General features: G+C 42.2%; 1 protein-coding gene across 2 annotated transcripts in view; it reads right to left on the bottom strand.

Annotated features, from left to right (window-relative positions):
• The window catches only part of NEXMIF (neurite extension and migration factor), a 204,907-nt gene extending 188,045 nt beyond the window's left edge, over positions 1–16,862 (bottom strand). For both annotated transcript variants that reach the window (XM_070785155.1, XM_070785156.1), the window contains exon 1: positions 16,315–16,862. The gene's annotated coding sequence lies outside the window, so the exon portion shown is untranslated. The remainder of the gene's footprint in view (positions 1–16,314) is intronic.
• Positions 16,863–17,747: the final 885 nt, after the last annotated feature.

The following is a 17,747-nucleotide window of genomic DNA, read 5'->3' as shown; positions in this document are numbered from 1 at the left end:
TTGTCTATAATGTGTTATTTCTGCCACTGGGAAAAGATCTAAAGCAAACCTTGTGTTGAAAATGCTAACAGTTGTTGTGCAACATGAATAAGGTTTGGAGATCAGCTATACAACATAGTGCCTAGAGTTAACAATACTGTACACTTAAAGATTTGTTAAGTGGGTAGACATGTTAAGTGTTCTTACCACAATAAAAAAAATGTTAAGTTTGTCAATTCTGAGTCAAGATCCAGGTGTGTTTGTTATATTATTGATTCTCAATGTTTTTCACTATTTTTCTAATCACTCAAAATAAAACATGCCATTTTTAAAAGCAAAAGGTTGATTATTTCTTTTCCATATTTTTCAAAATCTGTTAAATGTTCATAGATTATTTTGATATATGGTAAATTAATTTAATCTCAAAACCAGGGAAATGAAAAAGAGAAAAAAGTAATGGGACAAAGAAAAATGAAAGAAGGGGTCACCAGAATGAGATACAGAGAAGCCCTGGGAGCCTCAGGAACTTTTGGCCCAAAAGTAACCAACAAACTCCATAAGCCAAAGATTTAACAAACGGACCTATTGCAAGATGGGGGCTTTTGGGTGTTCCACCCCCCACCCCTTACCATACGTATTTAAAACCCCACTCTGTCTCATTGATTTTCTGCAGACAGAAACTTCCAGTGAGTCTCCTCCAATTACCTAGCCTTTCAGGGACAAAATTTCCATCTTGCCTTCCAAGGCGGCTGCTACAACACCACAAATCACCTTCTGCCATCCTTTCTTGAGCCAAACTCCTACTGATTTCCAGAAATCATATGGGGAATATGACTTTCTAAATTTATTCCCTCACAGTACTCAGCTCACAATATTTTTTAAACTAAATGTCTTACTGTAAAAGTTGAACCTGCTGAAGATAAAAGCTTTTCCTTTTTCCTCTATTGTCCTTCCCCAAGCTAAATCCCCCTCATAGTCAGAAATGCCATTTTATCCTACAACTCTGAAGAAATTTCAGTCATCTTGGTTCTTTGCTGCATACTGATTGACAATTTGATCCATTTGCTTTTATCAATTCACTGTCTCTTGATTTCTCCCATGGCCCCTTTGTCAGCTCTTTCCCCCTAGCCCTCCTTGCTTTCCATGGGCACCTCACAATATGATATTTTTGAATGGCTCTTCCTATCCTGACCTTCCGCTACACGTAGGAGCCATAGCTCTTAGTTGATGTAACTGAAGTGCTGGTTCCAGACTTAACTCTCTAAGGGTAGCAGTGACCTTGTATCCAGCCACACAATATGCCAGGAAAGCAGCTATAGCCAAAGGAGATATGGATCATGGGCAACATCAAGTGGAAGGTTGAAGGCCCTGCTGATAAGTGAAGAGGGTAGGCTATGAAGGCGAGGAAGAGTTAAATGGAATGGATGAACACAGGCTTCATGTGTTCAGAAGTGATAGTCCCTCTTACCTCACAATTCAGAGACCACTGACAGGGCAATCTAAGGGAAGGGATTAGGGCTTGGTCTATAGTAATCACTCTGTCCCTGATTTACAGTATGGCTTTGTGAAATTCACTTTAAAGTGCCAGAGACTCAATTCCCCCATCTGGAAAATGTTACCATCATGGAAATTGTTGCTGTGGGAAAAGATCTTAGAGATTAGCTCTAGACCAAGCCCTCATTTCACAGTTTGAAAACTCAGGCCCAGGAAAGGGAAGCAACTTGTCCTATGTGGTCTTCAATATTTACTTTTCTTAACTCCATAAGGTTGTTTGTGAGGCCACATGAAATAAAACATAGGAGCCCTTCTAACCCTCGAGAAGAGAGGGGCTATAGAATTCTAAGGTGTTATTTTTGGCAGCCTTAGTGCCTTTGGTCCCTTAACATAACTATCTCCTGAATGAAGACACACCAATCTTAGTTTTAACTTCCTCAGGACCACTGAACACACAGCTGTCTCTCTCAGCTGGCCATCTCAGCAATAAGCACAAACAACAGCTCTCTGCCCTATTATCCACTGCTGCTTCTACCACCTCAAACTATCCCAGCTGCTTGAGCATTCCTTCTATCTGACAGTCTGGAAACAACTGGTAGCCCCAGAGTCCTCCTCTGAACTCACTGTAGCCAATACTGCCTTACATCGTGTGACATCCAGCACTTCCATGCCATAAGTAGGACACATGGAGAAGGGAGACGCTCATTATAAAGGGCCTTTAGATGGATCTTGGGAGTCAGAACAGAGCCATGCAAATCAGAGAAAGGCTGAAGAAAACCAAAAGGACAGAGGGAAAAATAAAAAGCATACCTAGGATCACACTTTTTCTTTCAGTGCATACTATGCCAAAGTGGCTCTTCATTTAAAAGAGTAATTTGAGAGTGTTCCTCTCTAGTACATGGCCTGGCTGTGTGACTCAGAACTCTGGATTCTTAAGTATAATAAGCTGATTTTTCAGAAAATAAAAGAATCCCATTCCTGGCATTAGCTGAATCCACTTTAGGCCTCTATTAACCAACGGTGCTCAGTACTGGAACATATAAAAGTCATATCTGAGGGTCGAATGGCAGAGGTGAGAATCAAAAAGGAGAGATTAGTCCACCTACCTGCTTTTCAGCATCTTTCAGTAGTTGGCTAAAAGTGGCTTGTCCCTTATGAATCATGAGTTATCAGGGTCAGCAATATCATGACATTACCAACTTATCTGGACAATAAACAAATGGGCTTTTCCATTTATTCAAGTGCTAAATATATGTACATGTAGCAACCAAAGCATTATTGAAATAGAGCAAAAAAACAGTGGCTTATAGGAAAGGGTGAGATAAATGACAAGGAAGGCTAACTCTAGGTTCTCTTCCCAGATTTATATAGCAATATCCTGATCCTGGCCCCTCTGCTTAACCAGTGACCACTGTCTTCAAAATTAACTGGTGTATTTGCAGCCTCCTTGAGAGACAACATGATAAATTTGGATTCTGGTTGCTCCTACTGTATTATTTCCATATGTCTGAGTAACAGACCGGGAATACTCACCTCTTCCCCACAAATGCACATATGGAAGGATCTAGGTGAGCCATGGTCCTGGATTTACAACCTACACCTTGATCTTGTGTTATCAAGTATGCCTACCTCTCTGTTTTCACAGTGTAACTTTCAAACTGTTTCTTCCTCAGATGACTGTCTTTTTGTTTAGCTTTAAGTCAAACCACATAAATCTGAAAAAACTCATTGTAGCACTGAATAACTCCCTTTTCTTTTACTTATTTAGCCAAATGAATTTGACTATGTCATTTATGAAACATCTTAACATACCAAGGCCACAACTTTACACATATAGGATTTGTTATGGGAAAATGCAATGTGACTTATAGACTCTACATATGACATACATTAAATAGACAATGGGTGCACCTCTTCTCTTACTGAGATGTAAAGTACATAGGCAGCCCTACGCAAACACCTGAAGATGTACTCACAAATATAGAGATCCAAGAAGGGAAAATGTTACTGAACTACCCCAAGAGGAAATTGAAAACACTGACTCCACGTTAAGGAAACTCCTACAAATCTAAGCAAAGAGAGATTTGAGAAGGCAACAGTGTGCAAAGAAGCTGTGTAACAGGGTCTACTGACTCTCTGGGCCTTGGACAAAAAAGTGCCAACAAGTCAACCCAGCTCTGTTAAGGACAGAGCTCTGTCACAAATGTCGCCCCAACGCAAACTGGCTAAGCATGTTGGAGATAAATGACATAACAGGGGCCACCAAGATGCCAAATAAACCCTAGATTCTACAAATCAACAGAATGCCCTTTTCATAACCTACTCTTTTCTGATAATATTTCCTCAATCAACAGTTACTTCAGCCATAGAGTGAAGTTTGTTGCTTTGAATAAACAAACTTCTCCCCAATAGGAGAGAATTTCCCTTTAACAAAATGAAGAGTGACAGGAATCTGCAACATGCTACTCCACCTCTCTTACAAAGATTGAGAGGAAGAAACATATTTAATACTTGGTATAGTTTCTATTAACTCTCAGTTCAGTTCAGTTCAGTCGCTCAGTCATGTCCGACTCTTTGTGACCCCATGAACCACAGCACGCCAGGCCTCCCTGTCCATCACCAACTCCCAGAGTTTACCCAAACTCATGTACATTGAGTCGGTGATGCCATCCAACTATCTCATCCTCTGTCGTCCCCTTCTCCTCCCGCCCTCAATCTTCCCAGCATCAGGGTCTTTTCAAATGAGTCAGTTCTTCGCATAAGGTGGCCAAAGTATCAGAGCTTCAGCTTCAAAATCAGTCCTACCAATGAACACCCAGGACTGATCTCCTTTAGCATGGACTGGTCGTATCTCCTTGCAGCCCAAGGGACTCTCAAGAGTCTTCTTCAACACCACAGTTCAAAAGCATAAAGTCTTCGGCGCTCAGCTTTCTTTATAGTCCAACTCTCACATCCATACATGACCACTGGGAAAACCATAGCCTTGACTAGACGGACCTTTGTTGACACAGTAATGTCTCTGCTTTTCAATATGCTATCTAGGTTGTTCATAACTTTCCTTCCAAGGAGTAAGCATCTTTTAATTTCATGGCTGCAATCACCATCTGCAGTGATTTTGGAACCCCAAAAAATAAAGTCAGCCACTGTTTCCACTGTTTCACCATCTATCAACTCTACTATATTGATAATGTCCAGTTGAGTTCCTTGTACACATATCTTTGTAGTATTCATAGCACCACAGGCTTTGGAAACAAACCCCAGCCACAGACCTCAAATCCAATAACTAGGTCCTTGTTGTAGTCTACCTATGCCACAGTATCTCACACCAAACCTCAGTTGTTATAGAACCAACCTTCCTTCCTCACCTCTGGTCTTCCTATGACAGCCATCTATGTATGTATTGTTCAGTATGGTAGCCACTAACCACATATGCTTATTAAGCACTTGAAATGTGACTGAATTCCAACCCCTCACCAGAAGTAATGAGAAGCCCTGCCCTCCAAGTGTCTACAGAGGCTGAGTGGGGAACCTGAACTTGCACTTCCACCTGGCAGTAACAAAGGCATCATACTCCCTTCCCCTGCTGAAGCAATGTCAGAAAAAGCTAGCTGAACAGAAGGTTTGAATAAGATCCTGAGTCTCATAATGTAATACAAAAACGTCCAGGTTTCTATTAAAAATCACTCATCATACCAAGAACCAGAAATATTTCAAGCTGAATGAAAACAGGAAATAAATAGATGTCAAAGCTAAGACGACAGATATTAGAATTAACTAGAGATGATTTTAAAATAGCCGTGATAAAAATGCTTCAGTAATAAACTACAAATACTCTTAAAACAAATGAAAAATACAAAGTCTCAGCAAAGAAATATAAGATACATGTTTAAGGACCAATTAGAATTTTTAGAAATTAAAAATACAATAACTAAAATTCTAAAAAATATCAATATATGGGCTCTAAAATATAATGAAGAGGACTAAGGAAAGAATTAGCTAACTTGAAGACCAAATGATAGAAATTATGCAATCTGAACAAAGAAACTCAAATTGAAAAATAATGAACAGGGTCTCTGTGGGACTATAAAGAAATATCTAACTTTCCTGTCATTAGAGGAGGCCTGGAACAACAGGATAAAGAAGGCAGGACAGAAAAAGTATTCAAATAAATAATGGCTGAAAACTTTCCAAACTTGGCAAAAGACATAAACCTACAGATTCAGGAAGCTAAGAGTATATGCAGTGAAAATATCCTTCAGGAACACACGGGAAACCAAGAAATCTAAGATGAAGGAAACCAAGAGAATGTGTTGCTAACAAACCTGCACTAAAAGAATGACTAAAGGAAGGTCTCTAAACAGAAAGAAAAATATAAAGAAAGAATCTTGAAACCTCAAGAAGGAAGATAGGACAACAGAAAGAGTAAAAGTAAGAGTAAATACAATTGACTGCTTCTCCTGTTGAGTTCTCACAATTATGTTTGACAGTTGAAGCAAAAATCATGACACTGTCTGATGTAGTTCTAAATATATATAAAGGAAATATCTAGGACTATAATATTATCAGTGAGGGAGGATACAGGACTTAAAGAGAGGTAAGGTTTATTTAAGCAGGTAAAATGTTGATACTAGTAGACCGTGATAAGTTAGGTAATGGAATTCTGGAAAACAGTTTTGCAGTTTCTTAAAAAACTAAACATACACTTACCATATGACCTAGTAATCATACCCTTGGGCATTTTCCCCAGAGAAGTGGAAACATGTTCATACAAAAAACTTTACACTAACCTGTACAGCTTTCTTTGTAATAGCCCAAAACTGGACACAACCAAAATGTTCCTCAGGTAAATGATTAAACAAACAGGTTTCAAGGTAGCTCAGTGGTAAAGAATCCACCTGCCAATACAGGAAACAAAAGAGACCCAGATTTGATCCCTGGGTCAGGAAGATCCCTTGGAGAAGGAAATGGCAACTCACTCCAGTATTTACCAGTATTTATGCATGAAGAATCCCATGGACAGAGAGACTGGTGGGCTGTAGTCTATCGGGTCACAAAGAGTTGGAAACAACTGAGTGACTGAGTACACATACATGCAACCTGTACAGCTTTCTTTGCAATAGCCAAAAACTGGACACAACCAAAATGTTCCTAACAGGTAAACGGTTAAACAAACAGCAATATATACATACCATGGAATACTGCTCAACAGTATAAACAAATGTACCATTTATATGCAAGACAACTTAGATCTCAAGGGCATTATACTGAGTGAAAAAAGCGAACCTGAAAAGGTCACATACTCCATGACTCTATCATTTTTGAAATGGCATAACTATAGATTCATTTTTTAAAAAATATTAGTGACTGCCAGGGTTTGGGGATAGAGGGCATGAGGGGGTGAATGTGACTGTTAAAAAAAAATAGGTAGCACAAGACAGATCTTTTTTGGTGATGGAACAGTACTTTATATTGATGATGTTAGTGGTACACAAATCTACACGTGATAAAATGACATAGAACTAAACAAACCTGTTGTTCTAACATCAAGTTCAAGGTTTGGTCTTAAACTATAGTTAGGTAAGATTTAACTATTGGTGGAACTAGGTGAAAGGTACATAGGACCTCTCTGTCCTTGAAACTTCCTGTGAATCTATTATTTCAAAATGGAAAGAAAAAAAATCAAGTCACTGTCACTACTATAACCTGTGAATATACCAGGTTATATGGCACAGGGGAATTAAGGTTGCAGGTGGAATTAAGTTTGCAAATCAACTAACCTTGAGATGGGGAAATAATTCTGTACTATTCATCCAAGTCGGAGAAGGCAATGACAACCCACTCCAGTACTCTTGCCTGGAAAATCCCACGGATGGAGGAGCCTGGTAGGCTGCAGTCCAGGGGGTCGCACAGAGTCGCACACGACTGAGTGACTTCACTTTCACTTTTCACTTTCCTGCATTGGAGAAGGAAATGGCAACCCACTCTAGTATTCTTGCCTGGAGAATCCCAGGGATGGGGGAGCCTGGTGGGCTGCCGTCTATGGGGTCACACAGAGTCGGACATGACTGAAGTGACTTAGTAGCAGCAGCAGCATTCATCCAAGTAGACTCAATGTAATTACCAAGGTCTTTAAAAGTAGAAGAGGGAGGCAGGAGAGTGAGCTGTCAGAGAAGGAGACATGACAATGGAAGCAAGATTGAAGTGATGTAATGTAAGGAATCAATTCATTATTGCTGACTTTGAGAATGTAGGGAAGCCATGAAACAAGAAATGTAGGCACAATCTAGAAGCTGGAAGACAAGGAAATGGAGTCTCCCTTACAGCCTCCAGAAAGGAATACAGCCCTGCTCATACCTTAATTTTAGCCCAGTGAGACCTATTGCAGATTCGTGACCTCTAGAATTGTAAGATAATAAATTTATGTTGTTCTAAACCACTGAGCTTTTGGTAATTTGTTACAGTAGCTACAGAAAACTAATACAATCACCAACTAGGAGTTAAAAACTAACCCACTCAAAGATGGCTTTTTGCAGAGTACATTCAATTCATTAGTCAGAAGTTAATAACTAAGGACTGTAATCTTGAGTTATATATATTGTAATCTTGAGTTGTATATATTATATATATTGACCATGGCTATATACCATGGCTAATGCAATCTGCAATTCCACATCACCAATGATATCAATAATACAAATCTTGCCTCAGAATTGCAGGGAAAAGAAACATGTTACTCCGTATTAAGTGGGGCCTGCTAAGCCAATGCAAACATAAGAATAGAAGTATTTGTGCCATGGAGGCTGGAAATCTTGTTTCAGTTTCAGTTCAGTTCAGGTCAGTTGCTCAGTTGTGTCCGACTCTTTGTGACCCCATGAATCACAGCATGCCAGGCCTCCCAGTCCAGCACCAACTCCCGGAGTTCACCCAAACTCATGTCCATCGAGTCGGTGATGCCATCCAGTCATCTCATCCTCTGTCATCCCCTTCTCCTCCTGCCCTCAATCCCTCCCAGAATCAGGGTCTTTTCCAGTGAGTCAACTCTTCGCGTGAAGTGACCAAAGTATTGGAGTTTCAGCTTCAGCATCAGTCCTTCCAATGAACACCCAGGACTGATCTCCTTTAGCATGGACTGGTTGGACCTTCTTGCAGTCCAAGGGACTCCCAAGAGTCTTCTCCAACACACAGTTCAAAAGCATCAATTCTTCTATGCTCAGCTTTCTTCACAGTCCAACTCTCACATCCATACATGACCACTGGAAAAACCATAGCCTTGACTAGACGGACCTTTGTTGGCAAAGTTAATATTTCTGCTTTTCAATATACTATCTAGGTTGGTCATAACTTTCCTTCCAAGGAGTAAGCATCTTTTAATTTCATGGCTGCAATCACCATCTGCAGTGATTTTGGAGCCTCAAAAAATAAAGTCTGACACTGTTTCTGCTGTTTCCCCATCTATTTCCCATGAAGTGGTGGGACCAGATGCCATGATCTTCGTTTTCTGAATGTTGAGCTTTAAGCCAACTTTTTCACTCTCCTCTTTCACTTCCAACAAAAGGCTTTTTAGTTCCTCTTCACTTTCTGCCATAAGGGTGGTGTCATTTGCATATCTGAGGTTATTGATATTTCTCCCAGCAATCTTGATTCCAGCTTGTGCTTCTTCCAGCCCAGCATTTCTCATGATGTACTCTGCATATAAGTTAAATAAGCAGGGTGACAATATACAGCCTTGATGTACTCCTTTTCCTATTTGGAACCAGTCTGTTGTTCCATGTCCAGTTCTAACTGTTGCTTCCTGACCTGCATTTAGGTTTCTCAAGGGGCAGGTCAGGTGGTCTGGTATTCCCATCTCTTTCAGACTGTTCCACAGTTTCTTGTGATCCACACAGTCAAAGGCTTTGGCATAGTCAATAAAGCAGAAATAGATGTTTTTCTGGAACTCTCTTGCTTTTTCGATGATCCAGCAGATATTGGCAATTAGCTAGAGGTTAACTATTTGTCAGAGAATTTTCTCTTGTGTTAGTAAAGAGGGCATTTATACTTATTTTCTAACAGGGGGAATATAGAAATCATAGAAAAAATGCATTAAATTAGAAAAAGGATGGGGTTAATAAAGTTGGTAAAAACAAAAAAAACCTCAGCAGAATCAAAGCTAATTTTTTATGTGACAGGAGAATCTGTTTCATTCTTTTCTCTTCCTCAGTATCCTAGTGCTTAGCATGTAGTAGATGCTCAATAAATGTTTGCTGAATTGAATTAGAAATGATCATTAATGGATCCTTTCAGATTTAGAATTCCATTAGTCTTCATACTCTGCCATACTCCAAACTGCTAAGAATAGAAACAAAGGGACAGGCAAGAAACATTTATTCATAGATAGGAATACCACGTATTCTTACCCTTGCATTTGCATAGCACATATGTGGCATGCTTGCAGAGGTTAAGGAGCATTGCCTTTAATATATAACATTAGATTTCCAGGATGGCTAACATTGCAAAAGGCCCATGAGTCCCGATGGTCCTTATGAAGATATCTGGACACCACCTCCTTGTCTGGCTCCATCAACACACTTAACGATCAGTGCTAGCAAGAGTTTCCTATTTTTGTCAAGATAAAACTTCTCTTTGGCTAAGAGAAATATATAGAGATAGAGAACTGAAGAGAGAGCAATGAAGGCAAGTAAGTGTGAATGAGCTTTTATGTAATGTATTTTATATATTAATAATGAACTTGCAGAGGTTGAGTGTTGAACAAAATCTGAAAGTTAAAAAGTCAAAGATTTGGAGAAACTAGCCCTGACTTGCCTTTGGTGAGAACAGTAATGGCAGAATGAGTAATAAGTGACTGTTTTTCATAATAAAAAAATGCCTGTGAAGGCTAATCAGAAAAATGCTTATAACGGTAGCTGAGAGCTGTGAACCACAAGTATACTAATAACAGGCTTTTTTGAAAAAGTCGTCTTCATGTCTCCCCTTTCAAGTTACCTTGACAATGACAGTCATGCAACAGGAATTCATGTAACAACAGGGCAAAGGCTAGTGCAAAGGTTTTTAACTCACAATGTATGGTTGGACTCCCTGAAAACACTTGAAAGTGTCATACTTTTAAATTAGCACAATTCTGAAGAGTGTATCCTTGACATTCATCAAATTTTCAAAAGGGTTCATGCCAAAAAAAAGGTTAGGAACCACTGAGCTAGACAGTAATGGCCCATTTTTTCTACTCCCCTACTTAGTAAAACTCTTCTTTAGAATGTGTTCTAGTAACTTAGTAAATAAAGAGACAGAGGGTCTCTGTTCAAGCAAGTTGCAGAGACCTGGTCTCTGGGTGAATAAATCACATGGATGCCTAGAATGACGTGGAAAATATTGGAAAGGACGATGGGAAGAATTCATTAGCACCACAAAATTTAAGTTACTGCAATAGGCAGGAGAGAAAAGATCATTATTGACATTTCAACTCAAATTCACATGTGGATTTCACCTTTGGGATCATCCTCCTGCCACCTCACCAGGTTCTGGACAGTCTCCCAAGCCCTAGATATCAGCTGATAGGTATGTGTTCAGGAAATGTGGACTCATTTTGACAGTGGCCTAGGTAATGCTCAATTATGAAGGGAAAGCTTGTAAACATTTGCAAAAGCAACTCTAAATGGCTTCACATTTTCTTCTTGTCTACATTATTTCTTTTTCCATAGCAAGCCAGATTTGGCCTGTGGGCTATAGTCTCTTTTGACTCTGGCCCTAGATCAATGAAAACCAATCATAGATACTTAAGACTGGAAGGCAGTTTAAAAAGTCATCTTGTCCATTACAGAAAAAACAAATGGAAATATACATAATATATGTAATATATATATATATATTTCATTCATATATTTGTATATTTGGCAAGACCAATATTTGGCAAACTATTCTGGACACAGAAGTACCTGTGAACTTCTCAAAACATGTTTTAAAAAGAAACTAACACAACACTGTAAATCAACTATACTCCAATTCAAAAAAATTTTTTTAAAAAAGAAAAATTCAGGAAATTTCATGATTTCACTGCAGGGCCCTGGTTTCGATCCCTGGTCAGGGAACTAAGATGCTACATGCTACAGGGAGGGCTAAATAAATATTTAGAAAAGAAGAATTCACACCTCAGTTGCTACCACCCTTTTTTGTTTTGCAACTATTCATACTATGGTCAGGATGATCTTTCTAAACCTAAATGCCTTCTGATATGCTTTAAGCCTGTAAACTATTACCAGTCTTTCATGAAAGAACAGCCACTCTCCAGTGAGCAGACAACACCTGTTTGTGTGTGCATGTGTGTGTGTGTACATTCACAAATGCATTTTGGAGGGATATCTTTAGACCCAATAATCTAATTCCATCAAGCCCAAAGTTTGAATTATTTCTTGTATTCTTATCCTCCAGACAGACTTCTTAGCTAGGAAAAAGACAGACTGAACTAGTTAAGGGATTATGACATTTTCAAAGCTCATTCAGATTTTACAAATATAACCACCTCCCTAAATCAAGAAGCATATTTGATTTAAAAGTGACCTACAGTTAGGGTGACCATAGAAACTTTTTGTCCAAAATGGGACACTTGAGAGTAAAATAAGTATGCTGGGACAACCAGGTATAATCAACAACATATGGCCACCCTACTTCCAGTCTTCCATAGAGGAAACGCTTTAACTTACCCTCAACAAAATGAATCTCTATTCCTTGTTGTCAATGGAGGATGGCTTAACACTACTCTAGTAGTCATGTCCACAGTATAATCTTGTTCTCTAACCTCTAAACCTCCCCAGGTTAAACATTAGGAGCAACTTCTTGCTTAGGCTAGCCACATAAAACTTAAGATAGGCTATTGAGGCAGAGAGGTATAACTTTTAAATGGGATTTTGGGGTTTTTGAGAAAATTGTAAATAATTAACTATATCAAAATCACCCTACTGAAGATGGAGAAATGACTTATTGAAATTCCTTTTAGAAAAATTAAAATTATGTTCATAGTAGGATCCTGAAGACATCAGTCCTTTTTCTACAGGAGAACAAGAGAGGGAAAGACATTGAGCCACAGTGCTTATCTACAGAAAATGAGACCAAAAGGAACACATTCCTTAGCAGAGGCCTGCAAACCACAGTAGGCAATGAGGGACTGGCCTCACCCTCAGCTGTAGCTGGCCCAGAAAAGGTCTTACCATCAGTAAAAGGCAGCTTCCTCCCACACTCCACTTTCCTGGTTGACCCCACCCCAGACCACATTTCCCAACATTTAATGTGCTACTGTGACACAAGGACAGTGTTGTTTGAGAAGAGAGGAAAGTTCACCTCCGTCTAAAATGAAATTTTCTGGGAGAGAGAAGAGGTCTGAGGTTAAAGGTAGCCTCGAGTGATACTGTTTTGTCCAGTCCCCTTTGTTTTGTTTCCAAGCAGCCTTGGAGAAGTGGCATGAAGAGCCCAACCAAGTTCTTTGTGTCTAACCATATGACATTGGGTTTGAAAAGGTGTTTTCTGGTTGAGAAACTGTCAATTAGGGAGCTAGCTGATGGGCAACTTTTCAGAGGAGGCAATGGGGGAAAAAAAAAGAAAATGTCCAACTCTGAAGTTTTTATGATAGGAAAAGTAGGAAAGCCAGATGACCTATTCCTTAGTATATCATTTCCCTTCGCTATCATCTACTTTGGTTCTTCTCTCCTTTTGCTTACTGCAAGAAGGAACACCTAAACCATATATGTGCCACCAGATAAATAAGTTTAAAGATAATATAACAGAATCAAAGGCCAATTAGAATCTCCTTTTATCCCTTTACTAAGGGTTTGGAGAAAAACAAAGTATTCACTAGAACTGGACTTAGGAACACAGAAACTGCAATCAATGGTTCTTTGGTTAGGCTGGTACCTCTCCTAAGCAAATTCTTCTGTGCAACTGGGATCTCTACCAGTGATTGTGTCAGAAAGTCATGAGCATGTATGTTTAAAACCCAGCCCTTATCACTTTTTTCATCTCTCTTCTCTCACCTCCTAAACACAGGCAACACCACCACATCTTTAGCTGTCTCTGTTCACTGAGTAGTTTACAGGTAATCAGACAATTGTGAAAAAAAAGAAAAAGGGAAGAGAGTCAGACTGAATAAAACGGAGAGAAAGCAGCAGTGTGCTGTACTTGTTTGACTTTGGCAACAGGGTGTAATAGGTTTGCTTGTGTGTGTGTGTGTGTGTGTGTGTGTGTGTGTGTGTTTCAAAAAGCATTGATGCATCGAATATTTATTCACTGAACAGGTTGATTTATTTAACAGACTTGATATATGTCAGATTCTACCATGTGCTTACATAATTGTTACCCATTTATCAGAGCTGTTATTTAGCCAAATATTTGTTTTAAAAGCATTTTCCTTTAAATGACTTTCTCTAGCCCACTGCACAATCAATCCATGGTTCATTTTAATTATGTAATGTTATGTTACATTATGTTAACAACAGCTATTTGGTGGAGGTCTCTGAAATTTCATCTTCTAGGGCCATTTCATCTCCACCCAAAATCTATTTCTTTTTCCCCTTGTAATAAATTGCTGGTTAAAATCACATCATAGGGAACATTTAAAAACTATGTATAATGCTTTTTCATGTTATGCTATTTTACACTTTTGATTTCCAGAAAAAATGCAGTTTCTCAACATTCTGCTAAAATCACAGATCTGAATATTAATAACCTAAAAAACTGGCTATAAGGACAAAAAGTATGATTGTGTGTGTGTTGAGGATGTGTGTCTGTGGGGTGTGGAAAAGCAGTTGGAACAGCAATGGGAGAGCTAGGTGGGTAATTAAAATAAGAGAAAGTAAATGGAATCAAATTTCAAAACAAATTTGTTGAATCACCCTTCTCCATCTGAATACATGTGCAGAAAGAATTATATTTTTTCAACTCAAATGCATTCAGTTTATCTAGGTTCTGTGGGAGGTAAAATATTAGAAGGTATTTCCAAGAAACAAAAATGTTTAATCACTAGCTGCCATGCCTAGTTTGAGTTCCTCTACTGTAAATATGCCAACTGCAAAGGCAAGAGGCTTGTTTTGACCTCCCAGGTCAAGAAGCGTGGGGACTAGTAAAGATGAGGTGTGGGAGGGAGGAAGGGAAATCCCACCATCACACAAGTGAATCTCTGACCTAGTAAGCAAATACGTTTGTGTTGTTACTGTTGGGTAAAATGTACAAGTCTTCCAGAAATTAGACACTGTAATAAAAATGTACCAGCCCAAATTTAAATTGCTCACTAGACAGATGGTTAATTATATTCACAGCCACATATTTCACTGGGATAGAGTTTCAGACACTCAGCCAGTTTTATTTGATTAGCCGGTTTCCCAGTTAATATGTAAAATGACAGTTACTTAGGGCTTTTTTGTTACCTTCTAAAAATATATTTTAAATAAGTATAAATTCTCCTCAGCCATGAGAATTTCATGGCTGTAAGTAAAACGTTTGGTCATGTTAACCTATGTGTAAAAGATGTAAGAGAGATTCATCCCTCGAAACCCGAATGGTCTCTATAGTTCAGAGAAGACCATTGGAGCACATTCTCTCACCAAGCAAAATATCTCAGCAACTATCAGCACACTCTTCTCCACGATCAAAAACAACAGAAGAGATATTCAAATCCCAGGGTAAAGTGTTTTAGATGCTTTTTAAAAACAGCCCTGGGAGGCCTACACACAAATCATGTCTTTGCAGATAACAGTGTAGAAAATGAAACGCTAGGAAAAGGCCACAGAGCTAAGTATATTGCTGTGCACAGAATTCAACAATATGCTGGGAGCCGAAACCCAGAAGCAAAATACCAAACCCACTTACTCCAAAATGCAAACAGAAGCTCGAAGAAAATCAAATGTGTTGGTGTAGAAATGGGGATGCCATTTTTTTTTCCTCTTAGAAAAAAGACAGAAAACCTTGGGCGGGTTATTCGATCCCTCATGGATCAGACAGAAGCAGTCATGCTGAAACCATTGGATTCCTCAGCAGAACGGCGCCAACTCAGCGGCGCGTTTTCCACACTTTCCCAGAGCCTGGCCCGGCTCCCCGTGTGGGCTCGAGGCCTCCCCGCCCCACCGGGTGTGAGAGAGCGGAGCGGCGGTGTGCTGCCGGGAGCGGCAGAGTGAAACGCCAGAAGCCACGCAGGAAAGCGTCGATTCGACTGCCACCGAGAGCGGGAAGGGGCAATGGGCCAATTACGCAAAGGTGACATGCCGCGTGGGGCTCTATAGGGCTCCCAACTTAGACCTGCCCATGGCCCTGGTCCGGTGGCGAGTGTTCAGTGGCGCTCTGTGGTCGCCAGTGCAGCCCAGCGGGCATGGAAGGTGTCGGCGACGGCGCTTCTCACCTTTGGCCCTGACTCTTGGTCGCGGCCGCCTCGTGGGTTTGCCCGCTGACACCGGAGAGTGCAGTGTTACTGCCCGTTCCCCAGCCAGGATCTTCCCGGCGCCGGCCCGCAAGGAGGCGGCACTCAGCTGGTCCCCGCCGCCCCGCTCTGAGCGCTGTGGCTCCGGCCCGCTCGCTTCCCCTCCCCCTCGCCGCCACCCCCTCCCCCGGCGCAAGCACACAGGCCTTTCCTAGATTACAGTGCCTGTCGGGGCTAACCGGGATCTCTCGCCCTCGCGGCCTCACTCCCTCATATACAGACAGACACACGCACGCCATTCTCACACAGACGTCCTCCCTTCTGTTTCCCCTTCTTCCTCTTCTCGCTCGGCTTCCCCCAACGCGTTCCACCCCCTGCCGCCGCCACCCCGCGTCAACCGGGAAGCCGGCGAGAAAGGCCAGGGGCTGGATGGCAGCGCTTGTACTCACCTCCCAGGCCGACTCCGGAGACACGCGTCGCCGGCGGACTCAGGCAGCTGGCGCTGGGGCTAGCGCGGCCGCAGTCAAGGCTGGGCTGCTGCCGTCGCCGCAGCTGCTCAAGCTGTCCCCGCCGCCGCTGTTGCTACTGCTGCCGCCGCCGCCGCCGCCTCTGCCTCAGCTCCATGCGCCGGGCCCGCCAGGTGGACGCGCCTCTCTCCCTCAGGCGCCGCCGCCGCGGCGGTGCTGGATGGTTTCAGGGCTGTCTGGTTATGGCCCTAAAACTCAGCGCCTCAGTGGCCGCCGGCTGCTCCTGAGGTCCGCTCTTGTAGTGCACCGCCGCCTGCTCCGGCCCGGGCTATCTCACCAGTGGGCTGCGCGCACGGCGCTGGAGCCTGCTGAGTACCGTGGCTGCGGCCGTCCGCAGGAGGGAGAGAGGAGGGCGGCTGCTACTGCCGCTATCGCTGTTAAAGCTATTGCTAAATGCTGCTACTGTCGCTACTGCCACTGCTGTGGCGGCGGCTGCTGCTGCTGCTGCTGCTGATGCTACTGGTTTTCCTTCCCGGGTTCTCCCCCTGCCTCTTCCCCACTCCTCCCCCCCCCCACCCCGCTCACTTTCTCCACCTCCTCCTCCTCCCCCTTCTCCTCCCTCGCCGCTTTTCTCAGAGCCTCTGCGGGCGCTGCCTGGTCTCCTCTTCTCCGTGAGCTGCCTCTGCCCATTCAGAAAGGTGCCCAGAGTGGGATTGCCTCGGCTGCCACCATCGCTATTGCCCCTGCCATTGTTTCCGCCAACACCGCTGTTCTTGCTGGACCCGTTCCCCCCTCTACCTCCCTTGCCTACCACAGCCCTCCTTTTTCCTCCCGCGCTCTCTTTACCCTCTTTACAGTCCCTTCCCATGTGCCCCCTCCCACTTTGTCCGTCTGTCCCTCCCTCCCCTCAGGCACCCGGGAGCGCGCACTGCGCGGCCACCTGTCATAAAGGGCGCGCACCCCCTTCCCCACCCCCACCCCGCCCCCCACTTTTATTCTCGCAGCCAGTCCAGTCCACCGCGCCAGTGGCGCGTTCTTCCCTGGCAGACACACAGCTGGACATCACTCTTCCATGCCTTTTAGGGTAGTTATGTGTACAGAGAGGGCGCTCTGAAGTTTGGGGAAGAATATTTCAATGTTCAAAGGAGACGCTTCTCCCACCAAGCGTCTAACCATTCAACCTCTACCTACCCTTAACTTCAGAGTCTAGGCCCTCAGGAGGGTGGGTTGTGTTGGAAGGGCTGGATGGAGGGCCATTTTCCAGAGAACTGGAGATGGCTGGGGTTTTTTGTGTTTTTTGTTTTTTTTTTTTTTGTAATAAAGAAGAAGAGAAGGAGGGAACATGAATATGCCTGGAAGGAAATGGGATGTACCTGACTGCTGTCCTAGAGAAATCCCTTAGGTGGTCATTTACC

This window comes from Bos indicus, chromosome X, assembly GCF_029378745.1.
Source record: "Bos indicus isolate NIAB-ARS_2022 breed Sahiwal x Tharparkar chromosome X, NIAB-ARS_B.indTharparkar_mat_pri_1.0, whole genome shotgun sequence".
NCBI lineage: Eukaryota > Metazoa > Chordata > Mammalia > Artiodactyla > Bovidae > Bos > Bos indicus.
The sequence above is the reverse complement of the archived record's forward strand: the minus strand, read 5'-3'. Positions and strand labels throughout refer to the sequence as shown.